This window comes from Dicentrarchus labrax, unplaced genomic scaffold (assembly GCF_905237075.1).
Source record: "Dicentrarchus labrax unplaced genomic scaffold, dlabrax2021, whole genome shotgun sequence".
NCBI classification, from domain to species: domain Eukaryota; kingdom Metazoa; phylum Chordata; class Actinopteri; family Moronidae; genus Dicentrarchus; species Dicentrarchus labrax.
In genome coordinates this window covers 1,613,662-1,631,745 of record NW_026136712.1, presented here as the reverse complement: position 1 = coordinate 1,631,745, position 18,084 = coordinate 1,613,662, and the positions used below count along the sequence as shown (strand labels likewise).

At 43.2% G+C, this 18,084-nt stretch overlaps 1 long non-coding RNA gene across 1 annotated transcript in view; it reads right to left on the bottom strand.

The window, feature by feature from the left end:
• Window positions 1-779: 779 nt before the first annotated feature.
• The window catches only part of LOC127373088 (uncharacterized), a 178,334-nt gene continuing 161,029 nt past the window's right edge, over window positions 780-18,084 (bottom strand). The window contains exon 3 of the long non-coding RNA XR_007886872.1: window positions 780-838. This is a non-coding gene — a long non-coding RNA (uncharacterized LOC127373088). The remainder of the gene's footprint in view (window positions 839-18,084) is intronic.

The following is an 18,084-nucleotide window of genomic DNA, read 5'->3' as shown; positions in this document are numbered from 1 at the left end:
TGACATCACGTCATACTATGGAAGTGTGCTTGGCTTCCATTGGAGTCACTTTCTGATCCTAAGCATTTTTATATCAGACTGCAGCCGAAAGCGCTGCTACACTTGACCTTCAGAAATGTATGGGACAATGTAGCTTGTGTGGATGCCATGCACTACTTCATCAATAATTTCACTCAGAAAACAGAAACACTACCACCACACTACTGAGAAATCCACTTAAAATGCACTACTACTCTAATACTTCTTCCCAATACACTACTTGTACATACTGCTTTCCCTGTGAGTCTGCAGTCAATTGAACCATTTTGACTTTGATTAATAAAGTTTCCTTTTGAAAATATTCTCAAAATTAGTAAAAAAAATAAATAAATTAGGAGACAGAGTTGTTCTAAGTTCTCAGCCATACTGCAGTTGTGAACCTACCTACCTTAAATGTGCAGCTATGATAAGACTTCCAACATGTTTCAATATATAAAGCTACACTCTGAGTATAACAACAACGGCTTCCTGTTGCTCAGACATTATTTACCATGAAATAGAGGTTACAAAGTGTTATTAATTTAAAGCAGTTGTATCACAATTATTGAACAACTAATTATTCTGATGTGTGAACGGCAGCATACACCTGTAGAGCAAGGCTACAGTGAGGAGAATATATCATTTTCACTCCTTCCATTATTCTATTATTTAAATCCAGAAAAGTTGTGGAAGTTGAAGGAAACAGAGAAAAAAGAAAATATGTAAATATAGAAATAAATGACATTAAACTGGGAAACTTACGTTAGGATGTTGGCAAAGTGGGTGAGACCTTTGGATGTGTCTTCAGTTAAGTGTCAGCCTGTGGAAAAACACAAAGAAACACATTTAAACATATTTAATACCAAGACTATACCAAAGCACTAAAGAAAAAGAAAAGGGAGTGTATACAAGAGCTGGATGGATGTGGTTTGGACTGTATATGCACATTTCTGTCATGCTGGTGTTAATCTGTAAGGTTGTCTTTGTGCTTTGGACACTTTTTGTTATAGAGCAAGAAATGTGTCCTGTGTTTGTCTGCATTGTGTAGACTGTATATGTTATGGTGTATGCATATATGTTCTGACAGGTCCTTGTTTAAACAGCAGCAGTGTTAACCCCTTACTTTGTGTGGCTAGATGTACTGCCACCTCCCTTCTCCTCCTTTGATTGCAGACCAGTGCAACAAAGATTATTTATCCTACCGGTACTGTAGTAGCTGCAGTGTGTGCAATAGTATGCACGTATGTTTGTGCATTTGTGTGAGCAGTGTACAGAGAATAGCAGGTAGGTGCTGGCTAGAGGTGGAAATAAAAAAAATGAACTTTAGTCAATGATTATGTAGCTTCTTCTTCTTTATATAACTAGATCACATCACAGTGTTTTAATGGATTCATAATGGTGTGACCAACACGTTCTCAATCCCAACTCGTCAAATACGGCAGCTTGATCAGTGGCTGCATACGTTTCAATATAAGACACTGTAGGTAGCTCTCTCATGTCCGTTTTGCACGTGCAGAGCTCTGCAGTTAAGTCAGCAATAATAAATATGCAATGTCTAGTTAGACTTTGAAACTCACTTTACATTGGATGAGTTTAAACGGCCGCGGTTTGGTTAGGTTTAGTCACAAAAATGACCGCCCTCAAAAATTGCTGCCACCTAATAGTCAAGTAAACTGTTAGTCAACAAGAAGAGTCTTAGTCGACACACTTTTCGTTAGTCGGATATTAGTCTGCAGAAAAACAAAAATAACTTCAAACAAGAGCTGTGCACCAAGACATTTGTGGCAGCACGGACATTTTCTCTTGTAACACAGCAGTGGCGGAACTAGACTTTTATACAAGGGGTTGCCAGAGGGTGGTCAAGGCTTTATCAGGGGGGCCATATACTAGGCCTAATAAAGGAAAATACTGGGATACTTTAACCTGGTACATAACTGTGGGAAAAGTCGGTGTCTTGGCAAAACAAAGAGAAGGCTGCACATCACAGACACTAGACGCAAGACTCAGCTCAAGGATCAAATACATTTTTTTTTAAATCGCGCTGTTTTCGACGTGACGTGCAGTGACCTGTCAATCAACTGGGGTGGCACCCGAGGTGTCCAATCAGGTTCCAGAGGTGGCCAGCGCTACCCCGTCCACCCCTCTAGCTCCGCCCCTGTAACACAGCACTGCTGCATGTGTTAACAGCTAATGAGCTGCTGTCACTAGTACAGCGGTCCTATCAGCTGACTGTACACGGACTGAGAGCTTTAAGTACTGGGGGAGGTTTGTTTACACCACCAGCTTTGGACTGCTGGGGAGTGGGGCCGGAAGCTTAGCCAGAGTTGGACAACAGAGCCGGGCTGACACTGGGACTTAGCACAAGCTCTGACACCATCTGAGGACTAGACACATTTAGGGAGAGGAGGAAAGGCGTGATGGGAGAGGAGAGGGTTTGTTGCAAGCTAATAAGTAATAAGTAATAATAAGTAATGTAAGTAATAAGTCAATGTTGTCTTTTGGTTTCACACGGGACACAGACAGTGTTCTCTTGAGTTAAAGTCCTTTGTTTGTTTGACTTGAGAGAATGGACTGGTGTAACATTACATCTTCAGTTCGATAAATTCAGGCTGTTGCTGATTTGAACCGTTTCATTCAGTGTATGCGGTAGTGCAGTAACCATATCTGCAACGGAGTTATGGCACAGCGATGGCTTATGACTTTATGTATGCCAAAAGCTACACATTCTGTGATACTGATAACAATTTAGTTCACTTTGGAAAGATTTGTTTGTTCACATACTGAACACACGGCCTGGCTATCAATCCTCAATGCTTTTTGAGACCAGCCAAAATGTGTTCATAGTGCTTATATAAAAAATTGTACCTAAAGTCAGCGCGGAATACTTGTTCAGCTTTGTAGTCTTGTTTGATCAGATAGTTCCTGATTAAAATCTAAATTTGAATTCTGTGTTTAAACAACATTTGAAAACTTTTTTAAAATAAGGTAATAGGCTTTGTAGTTTAAAATTAAAGTGTTTATATTTCTCAAAGTAAGTATTGTTTTGGCATGGGCACCATAAAATCAAATCCAATTTTGAGACTACTGGTCTGCATTTTTTTTTTTTTTAAGTATATTTTTTGGGGGCTTTTATTGCCTTTATTGTAGTGACAGCTGAGGATAGGCAGGAAGGCGGGGCAGAGAGAGAGGGGATGACACGCAGCAAAGGGCTGCAGGTCAGATTTGAACCCTGGGCTGCTGCAGCAAGGACTCAGCCTCGGTACATGGGTCGCCAGCTCTACCCACTGAGCTATCCAGGCGCCTCTGGTCTGTATTTTCATGTATTTACATTCAGCAATTTTCTTTTTATAAAGTTGTTTTTGTTGGTCTGCTAGTCCTGTGCCGGATTTATATTGTCTACCTAAGCATGAGGGATTCACCACAGCATGTAATCCAGCGTAATTTATCTCTCTTATATTAGCCACACTGTTTACTGTTCACTCTCTTTACAGCATGTCAGAACTGTTTTAAGTTACTGCTCATGCAAACGAACATCCTGCTGCTGCTTCACATTCAGCTGGCCTTTATTATGACGAGAAACGCAATGTGTTTGTCACCAAGGTTAGAGGTGACCAAGATCAGTTATCAAAACTGCATCTACAAAACAAAACTATGGTCATATTTTTGTGAGTGGATCAGTTGGAAATATGTTAGCAGCCGGCTGGAAGAAGAGCTGCAGACCTCCAACTCCTCAGTGAGGTAACCAACTTTACTGTGTTCTGCTGTTGTGTGGAAAACAACTCACACCAAATGCAGCATGAAATCAGGTTGCACCTATAATTATTATTGACTGACATCTTTATTAAAACAACATGAGTGTATTTGGCTGCACTGTAAACAGATACACCATCTGCTCGTCTGTCTTCTGTATTTCTGACAAAATTGTTGCTTGAGGAGTGTTTGCTCCATTATTAAACCATACTTGATGTTACCATGGTAACCACAGGTGTTGCCAAATCAGCCAGGACTTAAAGGGGAACTTCGGCAGATTTTTACCCTAGTCTTGATCACTAGAGGTCACCGAGTATTGTCGATAGGAAAAAGAACGACCAGAATTGGTTCTAGCAAACTGGAGAGCCTGCAGCTAATGGCCAGAGCTCCCAGTTAGTTATAATACACTTCTTGGGGGCATATCCTAAAGAGTGCCTTTTGCTCCTCTTAACAGACACAAAATGGAATTAAAATGTCTGTGCAACATGATCAGGGCCCTTACGTGACAACAACATGCCTTTTCAACTCATACGTTGTGCAGAAACCGTACAAACAGTACTGTCGCCTACCTGTTTTTCCACCGCTCGCTTCACCGAAAGCCCAGAATAATCGATCACGGAGATAATGCCTTCACGACGAAAAAAAGTTTATTTCCCCCTCAAAAATGTCTATGTCTTCACACACTACTCTCCGATTTGCACACTTCCTGCAACAATTTCTTCTTCTGCGTTTCCCTGCAACAAGTGAAATCCCACGGGACTTCAGCCCGGACGGTGTGGAAGCCATCCACGGATACGATCTGGTCCGTAATGTCCCTGTGCAGCCATGTCTCAGTGAAACACATCAGACTGCACTCACGGTACTCCGGGTGGCTCCGTGTCAGCGCCGTTAGCTCGTCCATTTTGTTGCTAAGGGACCCTCTCCATAAGCCTGTCCCGTCTCGATCCTCCTCTCATTCCCTGACGTTCCCCTTTAAATTACACTGGCTATAGTACAGAAAAGGTTCAAACAATACTCAGCTGTACTGAACACTTCTAGGATTGAGAGGTTACTCTCCAAAATGTTGGACCCAATGTGAAATAGACTTGTGGGAACCTACACAAACCCGACACGAGAGCTGACGTAAAAGAGACCTAGTTCACATAGACCACATGATAATTAGACTAGCAAAAATTAAGTCAACTAAAAAAAGATCCAACTGTAGAGTGCAGCTACACAGGCATCGGTGTGATGCTCCACAAATTAACAAGCAGCTTCAGCAGAAAAGTGCAGCAGTACATGTCATTTTTCCTGCACTTCATCCCGACACTTCCTAAGTCCTGCCTCTTTTTGCTCTGTGCTCCAATAACAGTTGAGCAAGTCTCAGCCAGAACCAAGTGTGAACCTATCGCAACGTCATCCATTAGTTTGTGGAGTAGCATTTTGAAGTGTTGAATTTGGCATTTTGGTCGTCACCATGACAGATTGTCGGAGCCAGTGGAGGTAACGGACTGTGAGTTGAGCTGCACTCACTGGCTGTGCACTTTTGGCTCTATGCGCTCTATCTTCTACTCAAGCGCAATTGACTTTGTACACAGACGCACGTCCTTAAATTAGGGAATGAACTGTTGAACAGTGGCACTTATTCAGATGCTATTTAAAGGGCGCATGCTTGGCCATAATGTAGCGTGTGCACAAAGTGCATACACTTTGCTTCTCTCATCTACAAGGAAGCAGTTCCCATTTTTGCAAACCATACATACAATTACAAGGAAAAATATTACCACACGAGGGAAATCATTGTGGTGTCTGTGAAGATGTGAAAAAATAGGCATAAATCTAGCGTACACAGTTACCCAAAATATTCAGGCTAATTGTAGTAATGATGGATCAAACTAACCTGTTTGACCAATAGTCGCAAGACACATAGGTATATAAGGACACCTGACAAAGTGGGTTGTCCATCAAGAACCAGGAAACAAAATTCTGAAGACTGCGAAATCACCTTTACCATCATGTAAGTTCATTAAACACCTTACTCTTCAACTTACCAGTTAAGTTGCGCTTGCTCATAATTTTTTCTATTGCACAGTGAGATGGAGTACGTCTTAGGACAAAGAATTAGACGCGGGAGGGAGAGGGTCTACCGGCCCAGACAGACCTATCTCTCCCTCAGTGAGAAGGAATGTAAGCGGAAGCTACGTCTGACCTGTCAGGCTGTGACAGATGTCTGTCATCTCCTGGCAGATGAGCTGGGGACTGATGCAACCTGTCCCTATGCCCTTCCCGTTGCAGTGAAAGTTACAGCAGCGCTCTATTTCTATGTGTCTGGGTCGTTCCAGCACCCCCTTAGCACCATTGGAGGCATTTCGCAATCTGCCATAAGTTCGGCTATACATGCAGTTACATCAAGTCTAGTCCGACATGCTGGGGAATACATCCAATTCCCCGTCACACCTGACAGCCAGGAAAGAACGAAGCAGGTGTTTTGGGCAAAGTGTGGGTTCCCTGGTGTCCTTGGTGCTATAGACTGCACCCATGTGCGGTTATGTGCCCCATCAGAAAACCCACTGATATATCAACCGCAAGGGAACCCATTCGATCAATATACAAGTAATTTGCGATGCTACTTGTAAAATCGCCCATCTTTGCGAATTACCCTGGCTCAAGCCACGACTCATTCATAGGGGACAACGGCTATCCGTTAAAGACGTGGCTGATGACACCATTTATTATGCCAGCAACAGTGTGTGAAATGCTATATAATCGAAAACACAACGCAGTCCAATTGAACGAACATTCGGCATATTGAAAATGCGCTTCAGGTGTTTGGATAAGTCAGGAGGCACTTTACAGTACAGTCCTCAAAAAGTCACAGCATTCTTTGTGGCATGTTGTGTTTTACACAACATTTCCATGAATCGTGGATGTGTTGATGACATAAATTAGGAAATATTACAGACGTGATGTTGAACTGCATGTGCCGATGCCATTTAACCCAAATACCCCAGCAGCAGCAAGGGAGAGGAGAGCTTATTTGACAGAAGAGCTGCATCATCTATAGTGAGGTAAGCAAAGTAATCTCGATCTAATGTTGGACTACATTGCAAAAATATCACCATGCATTCATAACCTCGTGATTCAGTGAGAGTGAGCCCAAAACATCGGAAAGTATGTCTTTGTGACATTTCTTTATTTACATTTTGTCAGACAGAAAACTGTTCGTAAATGAACAAAAAAACCCAGCAAAACCCCGGTTTGCTGGAGCTGCAGTAACGGGTGGTCCTCCGGTCTGAAGATGCTGCCACGGCGTGTAGTGGGTCTGGATCCTCAGCACCTTGGTGTTCCCTCCTCAGCTGGCCCTTGCGCACTGCTCGGCGAAGCTGCGTTACATTGTTTTGATTTATTGTATGGCTGTGTTACATTTATTTCATGTCAATAATGATTAAAAAGATTTTCATAAGAAATCTCTATGTATGTGAACTTGATTTGTAAGTGTACCTTGGGGTTGGACAGCTAGTGTATTGGGTTGGGTGCCGATTTCCAAGCCCCTAAATCCCTCAACGCTTTCAGCGGTGAGGGTGGACGCAGCGATGTCCTCTGCTGGCGTCAGGTCCTGAGTAGAGGCAGATCCACCTCCAGTTATACGGCGTGTCCGATTGTTGCCAGCAAGCCTGGACTTCCCCCGTCTTCTGACGTTGTTGTAGCGCTTGTGGCACTGGTGCGATGTCCTGGGGATGCCAGCCGTAGAAACAATTGTGGCAATTTCCTCCCACGCCTGTTTAACCAAAGCTAATTTGGGTGGGTTTCTCCCATCCCCATACAATGCCTCTTCTCGGTCTTTTACGGCCCTGTCGGTCTCCTCAGCTGTGAACCGCTCCTGGTGTGCGCCTGGCAAATCCGCCATTATAATAGCAATCCGCCATGGAACAAGCGCACCTGCTTTTAAAGGGAATGTGAGATGACGCTCTGATTGGTTTATTGCACGTTATGCCCAAACCACACCTATGAGTAATGTAGCTACTTCGGACCAACCCATTTTAGATCCGCCCACAAAGGTTCTTGTGTTTTGCGTTTGATACTTGCGTTTCAGATCTTTAAGATAGAGGCCTATTACTGTCAATCACTACCATGTCAGGCCATCAGGCTGAACCACCATGTTCTACAGTAGCCCGAACAGACGAACCAAATACTGGAACTGGAAAGGCCCTTGCATTTTTCACAGCCACTGCAGTTTTTCCCTTACGCTTGGAAAGGGAGGGTGAAATGAGTGAGCCTCAGTGTGCAACTATACCGCTGAATGCAACGAAATCCCACACACTGGACCTTTAAGATATGTCACTTATATCTTTTAACCGTCTTCAAAATGTGGTTGTCTTTTAAACATAGAGAGTCTAGCACATAGCATATCTAAATACAAGGAGAAAATTGACTGAGGTTCTGACCGAGGCTTGCTCAACTATTATTGGAGCAGAGAGCAAAAAGGGGCGGGACTTAGAAACAGTCAGTTGTTTGATATCACCCTGGTTTTCAATGGAGAGTTTTTGGGACCCATGACAATAAATAAATAAATAAATAAATACAAGAAATACAAGAAATGTTAAATATTGGCATCATACAAGAATGCAAGAATTCTGTCTAATAAACACTACACTGTCAGTAGAATAAAAAGTAAACATTTGTGTGTAGCTCTAATGGCTGCTACACTTTAAACTGAAGTTGAGTCTATAGATAGACAGATCAGTGTGGAGCCAGCCAGCAGGCCAGACAGATGGTGTTTCATGGCAAAACAATTTCCACTAAACAGATACAGACAGCTACACCAACGGCTGGCAGCCACTCGCTCTCTACCCTGCTCTCCCTTAAACCTGGGCAATTAAAACATTTTTCTCCCTCAATAACAGGGGAGAGGACAGGAAAATACTGGAGATGCAACTCTATCTGGTTAAACATATTATGCCAAACTGTGTTTCCATGGTAACTGTGGACCACAGAGGCAGCACAGAGAAAACGGAAGTCAGCTTAGATGCTGCAGAGACAGACCTCTGGGACTGTCCTCATGTCAACTCTGACCACTGCTGCCTTCCAAACTGTGCCAAACTGTGCCAGTGTATATGTTTGTGTGTGTGTGTGTGTGTGTGTGTGCTTATTGCTGAGATGTGTTTGTGTGTGTGTCTGTCCCTCAGGCATTACATCCAAAGAGGTCAATGACCTGAGGTGCAACGCCACAGCAACAGTCAGATTTAGAAGCAACAAACAAATATGCAGATTATCAAGCAGACCCCAGCATAAACCTCCAGATCCCATCACACTGAACAAACTCCCATGGGCCTTTGTGTATGTGTATATATATAAGGATGTGTTTGTATTCCATACAGCTACATATACAGCAGGTCCCTATGGAACGGGCCGAGGCAGCTCTTTATTTGTCCTTGACAGGGGGAAGCACAGTAAACAGACAGTAGACAGGCTGACTCTGTGGAGACTGCGTCAGTGTAAACGTCTTCACAGGCTCATGTTGGGATCTGATGGGCTCCTTGTACAATACTTGCTGCACATGTTATTTGCCTAGGTCTTTGTTGTTAATTATGCTTTTGATTGGTACTGCTAATTGATATTGTCCATCATTCAGGCCTCCTCTGTTTTCTGTCTCCAGTACTCCTACCTTTCCCATCCACCACTCTCTATTTTCTGCTTTTAAATCTAGCTAATTTAATTTCACGTAGAGCTTCAGTCACAACTTATGCTTCCACATGTAAGCAACGGGTACCTTTTTGGAAAATTCTGAACTTGCGTTCCTAAACTCTGAAAGATAACATCAGTAAAAAGGATATATTTAGCAATACAGGAGACTCAAAATCAGAATCAGAAATGGAATCAGAATTAGAGTCATTGCCAAGCAAGTTTTTAAACACGTCTATGAGGAATTTGTCTTGGTGCATTGGTGCATACAATAAACAAATATACAAATCACACAAAAATAAAAAGATAAAGTACTTTTAAAATATAAATAAATAGAGTAAGAAAGATAAGGAAACTATACAGAAAACGGGAGTGCATTAATGTAATGCATACTGTATATACAGGGTGGGTATAAGAGTCAGTGACAGTGGGGGTTCCAGGCCTTGTTAATGAGGCCAGCTGCAGATGTAAAGAAACTGTTTTTGTGGCGAGAGGTTTTGGTCCTGATGGACCACAGCCTCCTACCAGAGGGGAGTGTTTCAAAGAGTTTGTGACCAGGGTGGGAGGGGTCAGCCACAATCTTGCCTGCAGGCCTCAGGGTCCTAGAGGCATACAGGTCCTGGAGGGATGGCAGATTGCAGCCGATCACCTTCTCAGCACATCGAATGATACACTGCAGTCTGCCCTTGTCCTTGGCAGTGGCAGGAGCGTACCAGTTGGTGATGGAAGAGGTGAGGATGGACTCGATGATGGCGGTGTAGAAGTGCACCGTCATTGTCTTTGGCAGGTTGAACTTCCTCAGCTGCCGCAGGAAGTACATCCTCTGCTGGGCTTTCTAGGTGAGGTCCTGGGTGATGATGGTACCCAGGAAGTGGAAGGACTCCACAGAGTCAAGTAGGGAGTCACATAGGATGATGGGGGCGGGTGGGGCTGGGTTCTTTCACAACCATCTCCACTGTTTTCAGAGCGTTTAGCTCCAGGTTGTTCTGGCTGCACCAGGTCACCAGATGGTAAATCTCCCATCTGTAGGCAGACTCATCTCCACCAGAGATGAGCCCAATGAGGGAGGTGTCATCCGCGAACTTCAGGAGCCTGACGGACTGGTGACTGGAGGCGCAGCTATTGGTGTACAGGGAGAAGAGCAGAGGAGAAAGAACGCAGCCTTGAGGGGATCCGGTGCTGATGGTCTGGGAGTCAGAGACATTTTCCCCCAACTACACATTCTGTTTCCTGTCAGACAGGAAGTCTGTGATCCACCTGCAGGCACAGTGAGCTGGGAGAGCTTGTCCTGTAACAGAGCTGGGATGATGGTGTTAAAAGCAGAGCTGAAGTCCACAAACAGGATCCTGGCATAGGTTCCTGGGGAGTCCAGATGCTGGAGGGTGAAGTAAAGGGCCATGTTTACTGCATCGTCTACAGACCTGTTGGCTCTGCCTCTTAAAGAGCCTGTTGACGTCCCTCTCCTGAAGGCAGAGAGTCGTCACTGTGGTGGAGGAGGATGGATTCACAGAGGTGTGGAGTTGTGATGTGGCCCCGGCTCCTGAGCTGGGGGAGGGGGAACTGGTGAGGTGGGGCTGGTGAGGGGTGTCACGGGGGATGGTGTCAGGACTGTTCCTTTGTCTGTCGAAGCGACAGTAGAACTCCATCAGCTCGTTTGCTAGGCGCAAGTCGTTGATGGAGTGGGGGGTTTTAGGTTTGTAGTTGGTTATCTGTCTGAGCCCCTTCCAGACAGAACCAGAGTCATTGGCTGAGAACTGATGTTGAAGTTTCTCAGAGTACTGTCGTTTAGCTTCTCTCACCGCCTTGCAAACTTATACTTTGACTCCTTGAACCCTGTCCCCACTCCTGAACGCTTGTTCCTTCTGCAACCGTAACTGACTGAGTTTGGCTGTGAACCAGGGTTTGTCATTGTTATAACACACCCTGGTGCGTGATGGTACACAGCAGTCCTCACAAAAGCTGATGTATGAAGTCACAGCCTTTGTGTACTCCTCCAGACTGTTGGTAGCAGTCCTGAACACATCCCAGTCAGTAGAGTCCAAACAAGCCTGAAGATCCTCCGCAGCTTCACTGGTCCGCTGCTTTGATGTCCTCACAACAGGTTTACAGAGCTTTAATTTCTGCCTGTATGTAGGAATCAGGTGGACCATGATGTGGTCAGAGAGGCCCAGTGCGGTGCGGGGGACGGCGTGATAAGCTCTGCTGACTGAAGTGTAACAGTGATCCAGTGTGTTCTCCTCTCTGGTCGGGCATTTTATAAACTGTTTGTATTTGGGGAGTTCGTGGCTGAGGTTTCCTTTGTTAAAATCACCAAGGACAATAACTAAAGAGTCCGGGTTAGTCCGCTCCACACACAGTATCTGGTCGGCAAGTGTGCGCTGTGCCTCCTGCACGTTGGCCTGCGGTGGAATGTAAACACCGACCAGAATGAATGAAACAAACTCACGGGGAGAGTAAAAAGGTTTACAGTTTATGACGAAATATTCCAGATTAGGAGAGCAGTACTATTGGATCACTATCACATCATTACACCAGCCACTGTTGGTGTAAAAACAGTCTCCACCCTTTGTTTTGCCGGAGAGTTCTGTGTCACGATCCGCTCTGAAGAGTTGGAAGCCTGCCAGCTGCAGCGCAGAGTCCGGTATCGATCAACACAGCATCGTCTCCGTGAAGCATAAAACAGAAGATGAAGAAAAGTCTCTTTTTTTCCCCAGAAGTAGCTGAAGTTTGTCCATTTTATTGCATAGTGAATGTACGTTGGAGAGGAATATTCCAGGTACCGGTGTGCGATGTCCGCGCTGGCGGAGACACACGAGCGCACCGGCATGTTTTCCTCTCCTCCTGCATTTCACTGCGCGAGCAAAGGTGAGCGCAACTTTGACCACAATGTCCAATAATTCCATGGAAGAAAGAAGAAAAGTGGGAAAGAGATCAGCTGGAGTTGTTCCCCTGATGTTCATGAGCTCTTCTCTAGTGAAAGAGTTCCAGGCATCACCGCCGAAAACTGAGTTAACACACAAAACAAAAAAAAAAAAAACAAAGTGCACCAACACATCAGAGGCGGCCTTACATGGCACCATTTTAGGTCTGGCTAAGTTTGTGATGCTTCCAACAAAACGGAGATCTACAGTATTTCTCTGGACAGCACTAACTGTAAGAGACACTATGAATTTCATGTTTAAAGGGCCATACCATTTAATTTCCTGCTATCCAGACAGACAAGAAAGGCACTGGTTGCCATTAAGTTTGCAGAGTGAAAATTAACTTGGAGACTCAATAGTTGCTGCACATAGGTAATCCATCAACAATATAGTTGATGAAAGCAATGCTTTCTTGCAGTAATGTACATAATATATAATTTGTAGTTAATTGGCCAAAAGATGCAAAACCACCATTATGGTCCTTTAATTAAAACCATGGCATCTCAGCAGGTAGGGGTGACATATGTTTGCCTGATGTAGTCTAATAACAGGTGCAGCTTTGCATTAACAATGTTCTCAACTGCAGCTGTATCACGATTTTAGACTGATTTTGGTAAACTAAACATTTGGGATCACAGGGGCATTATTTTTCTAAATGCTCAAGCCAGTAGTGTTACGAATTACATCCATACTGGTCCGTGGTTTTGCATTCTTGGGTGTTGATAGGGTTTGTACTCATGCCTGTCTTGGTCCATCTAGAGCAGGAATGCCAGACTGAAATATAATTTTCATACAATCTCTTTCAAATTCATGAGGATCAAATTGGAAGATAAAATTCATGATATCGATATCCTTACCCAGGATTGCACATCAACTATCTGTACCATGCTCTAAAAGTTGCAGATCAAATGGGCTGGACACACATATAGCATTAACAACATATGCCTCCCAAACCAGCCTCTCTAGAGGCCTCTAGCTATGGGAAAACATCCAATTGGCTGCCTAAAGCTGCAGCTTAAACATTCTATGAAAGCCCTGGGATTTGCTGTTGATAAACTGAGTGAAGCATCCTTGTCAGAGGCAATGAGCAAATGATCAGCCAGCAAAGCACAAGCTACTGGCACTCTCTCAGTGTCAATGAGTTCAGGTCTTGCATGAGAACATCATTGCCGGAGAACCTTTCACACCAAAGCAGGCCTCATTAGTCAGGTATGAATTCACAGCTAACCAAGCAAAAGACCTTGATGAGTATGATCTTCAAAATAGACACCACTGTGATTTTAGAATCCTCATGAGGCATGCGCTTTCAAAAACATACTTGGCAGGTGATTGGATGAACCATCTGTCTTTCACCATCTATCACGGGCGAACTTCAACCAACCAAACCATATAACATAGTCAAACTCTTACTGAGGCCAGTTGGGAGAGGAGAAAAAACATATTTTCCATGAAGAAAAGCCTTCAGTGGAGTTCTTTGCTCTTTTTTCAATGAAGAAATACTCTTCAGTTCTGAGAGCAGCATCTATGCTAACCTCTTTAGCAACTGTCACTTCTCACATGAGTCGTCATACGCACCTAACATTAAACCACGCCCAAAACTCATGCCGTAGCTGCCAGTAGTTCCTCAAAGGACGTTGATTGGTCCACACCACTCAGATTGGACACAAGCACATAGCTTGTAGCCTGGCAAGATAGATTCTCTCATGATTTTGTGATCTTTCTCACATTGGACCTCCTAAATGTGTCTTACTTTTTTCGGTGCGGATTGTTCATATGACTGTTCCAAATCAGATTCAGCAAACTCTCTTTACTCACAGAAATGACAGTTTAGCGGTGTAAGGATAGTGGTGGTGATGGTATTAGACCCCAAACAACAAAACAATTAGAAAATGTGAATCTAACTATCTTATTGGGATGAATCCTGACCCTTCCACCGAGAGTAAAAATATATATGACAGACGTCCAGAGCTGAGTCTACCTATACACGCTGGCACAATCCTCTCTGTTCTTTCCTCAGCACCCACTGATCACAGTTGAAAATATTTTTACCAGGAGGAGAGATCCAAACAGCAAAGCAGTCCTGCCAGAGCCAGCCTGCCCTGGGCTTCATTCAAAACACTGCTCCTATGTAGAGCAGCCAGGAGCAGCATGAAAACACTCCACTTCACACTTGGCTTTGCAAGTTTGCAAAATGAAAACACATTTCATAATTTACACCCTCCTCTTCTGTGCCTTGCTGGCAGAACAGCAACTGTTCCCTCTTGACCAATTAAAAGGGATTCAGGGCTTGCAACCTGCGAGTCCACATGATCACATTAAGTGACACAGATGCGTCAACTGAGCCTGTAGGAAGGTTTGTCACTGCCACTACATTCTCAGCTATCCTGCGGAGGATTGTTACTGACACGAGTGGCAGTTTATACTAGAGCAACGATTAATTGATTCCATTCAGTATTATCATTCAGTTATTTACAGAAATGTATATCTAAAGTTTATCACAAGCAGTGGAAGTACTAATAAAAATCACTTCCTATCATTAGGCTTCAAACCTCTTCCATCAACAAACAAAGTCATGCTGTGGTGAACATTGTGTCCTGTGAGAGCAGCCTCTACACATCCACTCGCCCACTGTCACAGTTTGATTTATTGAAATATTACCCCAACCAAATTAACAAACAGGGATGGTCCTGCTCCCGGTCTGCAGCTGCCTGTGGATAACACACTGGAGGAATCCATGCAGACCACCATTCTGACACAACTCTTATGCATATTAATATTTTCTTTCCTTGTCATTGTATATTTATTTACAAGCGTTCCAACCCACCCTCCCCGCGGTATTGAGACAATCCATCCTGCCTGATTTACCCTGTTAAACAGGGACGGGTTTGGGGTGGGGTGGAGGATACATGGCTATGTCTTTGTGTTGTCGCTTGAATATTTTGTGTGCTTGTCTATCAAATAAGAGTAAGTGTGTGTCTGTGTGTGTGTGTGTCAGCAGCAGGGGAGTGTTTTGAGAAGGTAATGAGAGCATTGTGAGAGTGTTATTAGGGCTGTAAGAGGGCTGCTGAAGCGTTTGGGGAATGCTGCACTTTGAAAATCACTTCGACAGAAGCCACCCGCGACCTGGAAGTGAAAGCAATCTCTCATCTATCTCATCCATCTTTCTGTTGACTCTCCGCTCTTCTGCTGCCTTTCTTTATCTTCATCCCTCTGTAGTGCCTTATGTGCTGCCCCACCACCTGCTTTTTTTTTTCTCACTCTCCTCTCTTTATTCCAATATTGTAATAGTCCGTTACAGGAGCTGTGACTTTCAGACAAGATGTTGCACAAGAGACAGATCATCAAATTTGACAGAAACAAAATAAAGCTCATCAAAAATGTGTCTTGTCTTTCTACTGTTCCAAAAACAATCATCAGTGCTGGTTTGGTCAAAATAAAGCCTTCACTGACAAAGCTATATAAGAAAATTAAAAGGGAACAGTTGAAAAAGTGAAAAGGGATGCAAGGGGCCGTTATATAAACTAATGTGAATCCTGCATCAGTCAAGGTACGTCCACTAAAAGTGTTTGTTTCTGCCACTCACGACATTATGGAAAGAATCCGCGAGAGAGATAGACCTTATTTTTCACCAAGTCAGTAGATAAAAACTGTAATTTAACCTTGCAGATAATTATAAAAGATAGTCATTTAAACTCACCAAAGACAAAATCAAATTTACCAAAACATCGTTCTTTGTCTTTCCACTGTTTCAACAATCATTAACTGGTTTGGTTGAAATAAATCCTTCATTCACTGAGTTAGATGAGAAAAACAGCAGTTTCAGTCGCTCTACTCAAAGCCAACAGTTGCACAGAGACTCACATGCACGTGTGACCAGACCGGAGAAGTAAACTACTCATGGATCAACACAGGGATAGGGAATGTGATGCCTTTTGTTCACTATATATTTACGTTGTGTTGTGAAATAATTCTCTATTGCTGTGACATTACATTCTTGTCTTTTTATATGACCTTGACTCATGTCTGCACCATCTATCCCCCACTCATCCCATCTGTCTTCGTACCAACCTGCACATCTTATGACTGCCTCATTGTTTCCATGTATTTGTTTCTTATCTCAGACTTTAAGTAAATAGTTTGGTCTTGACGATATAACTGTGTGTGCTTCATTAAAACTTTATGGAGCTGAACTCTGTTTCTTGTCACTTTGTTCTCCAAGCACCCATTGCTTCCAGAGGTCCAACTCTTTGGGTCAGTAACTGCTGAAATGATAGATCACAACGCAAAGCAAATACTTGCTCGCTGCTATATTAATGTTCTAAATCCCGTGTATATAACCTTTTAGGAGGAAGTTTCAGAAAGGGAGCAGTGATGCTATCAAGAGCACAAGAAATTGAGCTTAATTAACCATTTGACCCCTCTGATGTTTTTAACTGCGGTTCTTGCTCCTTTCATTTATTGACTTATGGCATAGTCACTGTATAGTTAATAAGTTGGACTACTCCAAAGAGCCTCATTTGGCATGTCAGTGGTACTACATATGTTCTAGAACTTTAATTGGGTTTTTTGCCTGTATGTGCACTAGTTTCAGCAGCTAGTCCAAATATCTGCATATATATTGTGTAAAGCTTTTTTAAAGTTGTGTTTTGAGCTCACTCAGCCAGCAAATCTAATGAAATCATATGCTACCGTCAGATATCCAGGGGATGTCAGAGGATGTGTGCTCTCTTATACTAACCTACATGGTTCCAGTGGATATAAAACACATTTAGATATCTCAATTGTTTATCATAGCCGATTATTACTAGTATTATTACTGTTGTTGACTTTAATCATCATTTAATATTCCTTTTAAATCGTCTATTATTATTTCTATTATCACTTATTATAATTGTTTCTGTACATATTAGTGTTATTTGATATGATAACTAAATTACTATGATAGTTACTAAATTAACTGCTCTTAATTTACTTGCATTATTCTGTTACTGTTGTTTTTTTGTTGCAAAGTTGTGGATAGTACATGGTTTGGTTTTTTTGGTATCACCTCAGTCAAGGTTCCAAGTGAGCTAAAAGGTGGAGTTAAAACACTGTAGACGCCCTATTGAGAGAGAGAGAGAGAGAGAGAGAGAGAGAGAGAGAGAGAGAGAGAGAGAGAGAGAGCATTGTATCCTCCTGTGTCTCTGACACACTGAAGAGCAGTTTCACATGCCGCCGCCATGATGGTCAGAATTCCGCCTACATTGAGGGCATACTCTCTGCAGTAGAAAAGTCCAGTCCAGCTGTACCATGCAGTGGAAATTATGCTTTACTTTCACAACAGGAATGCATTTTTCAGAGTTTCTGCTGGATGTCGGGCAAACACAAAAGTAAGAAGGGAAGAATGATTGAGCAGGCGTGTGGTCACTTTGGGAAAAGAGCTAACAGAGCTCTCAGGCTCTACTTTTCTGAAGCCAATGAACAATAATACTTGGAGATTTTAGCAAATTAAAAAATCGCATCTGAAGACCTGTAAAGGACAGTGACTTTAGGGGGCGTGGCCTTGACATTGACAGACTGACCACAGCAGAGTAGCAGGAACAGCGAGCTGTTAGTCAGAGCTAATGAGGAGCTGCTGTCAAACTCTACGTGTCCGTGCTGGAAACACAGACAGTCTGCTAGAGATTTCACAGTCTCTAGAAGCACACTGACGGGTGTTTGTAAGAGTTTCCATGTGGTACCTGTATTGTACCTA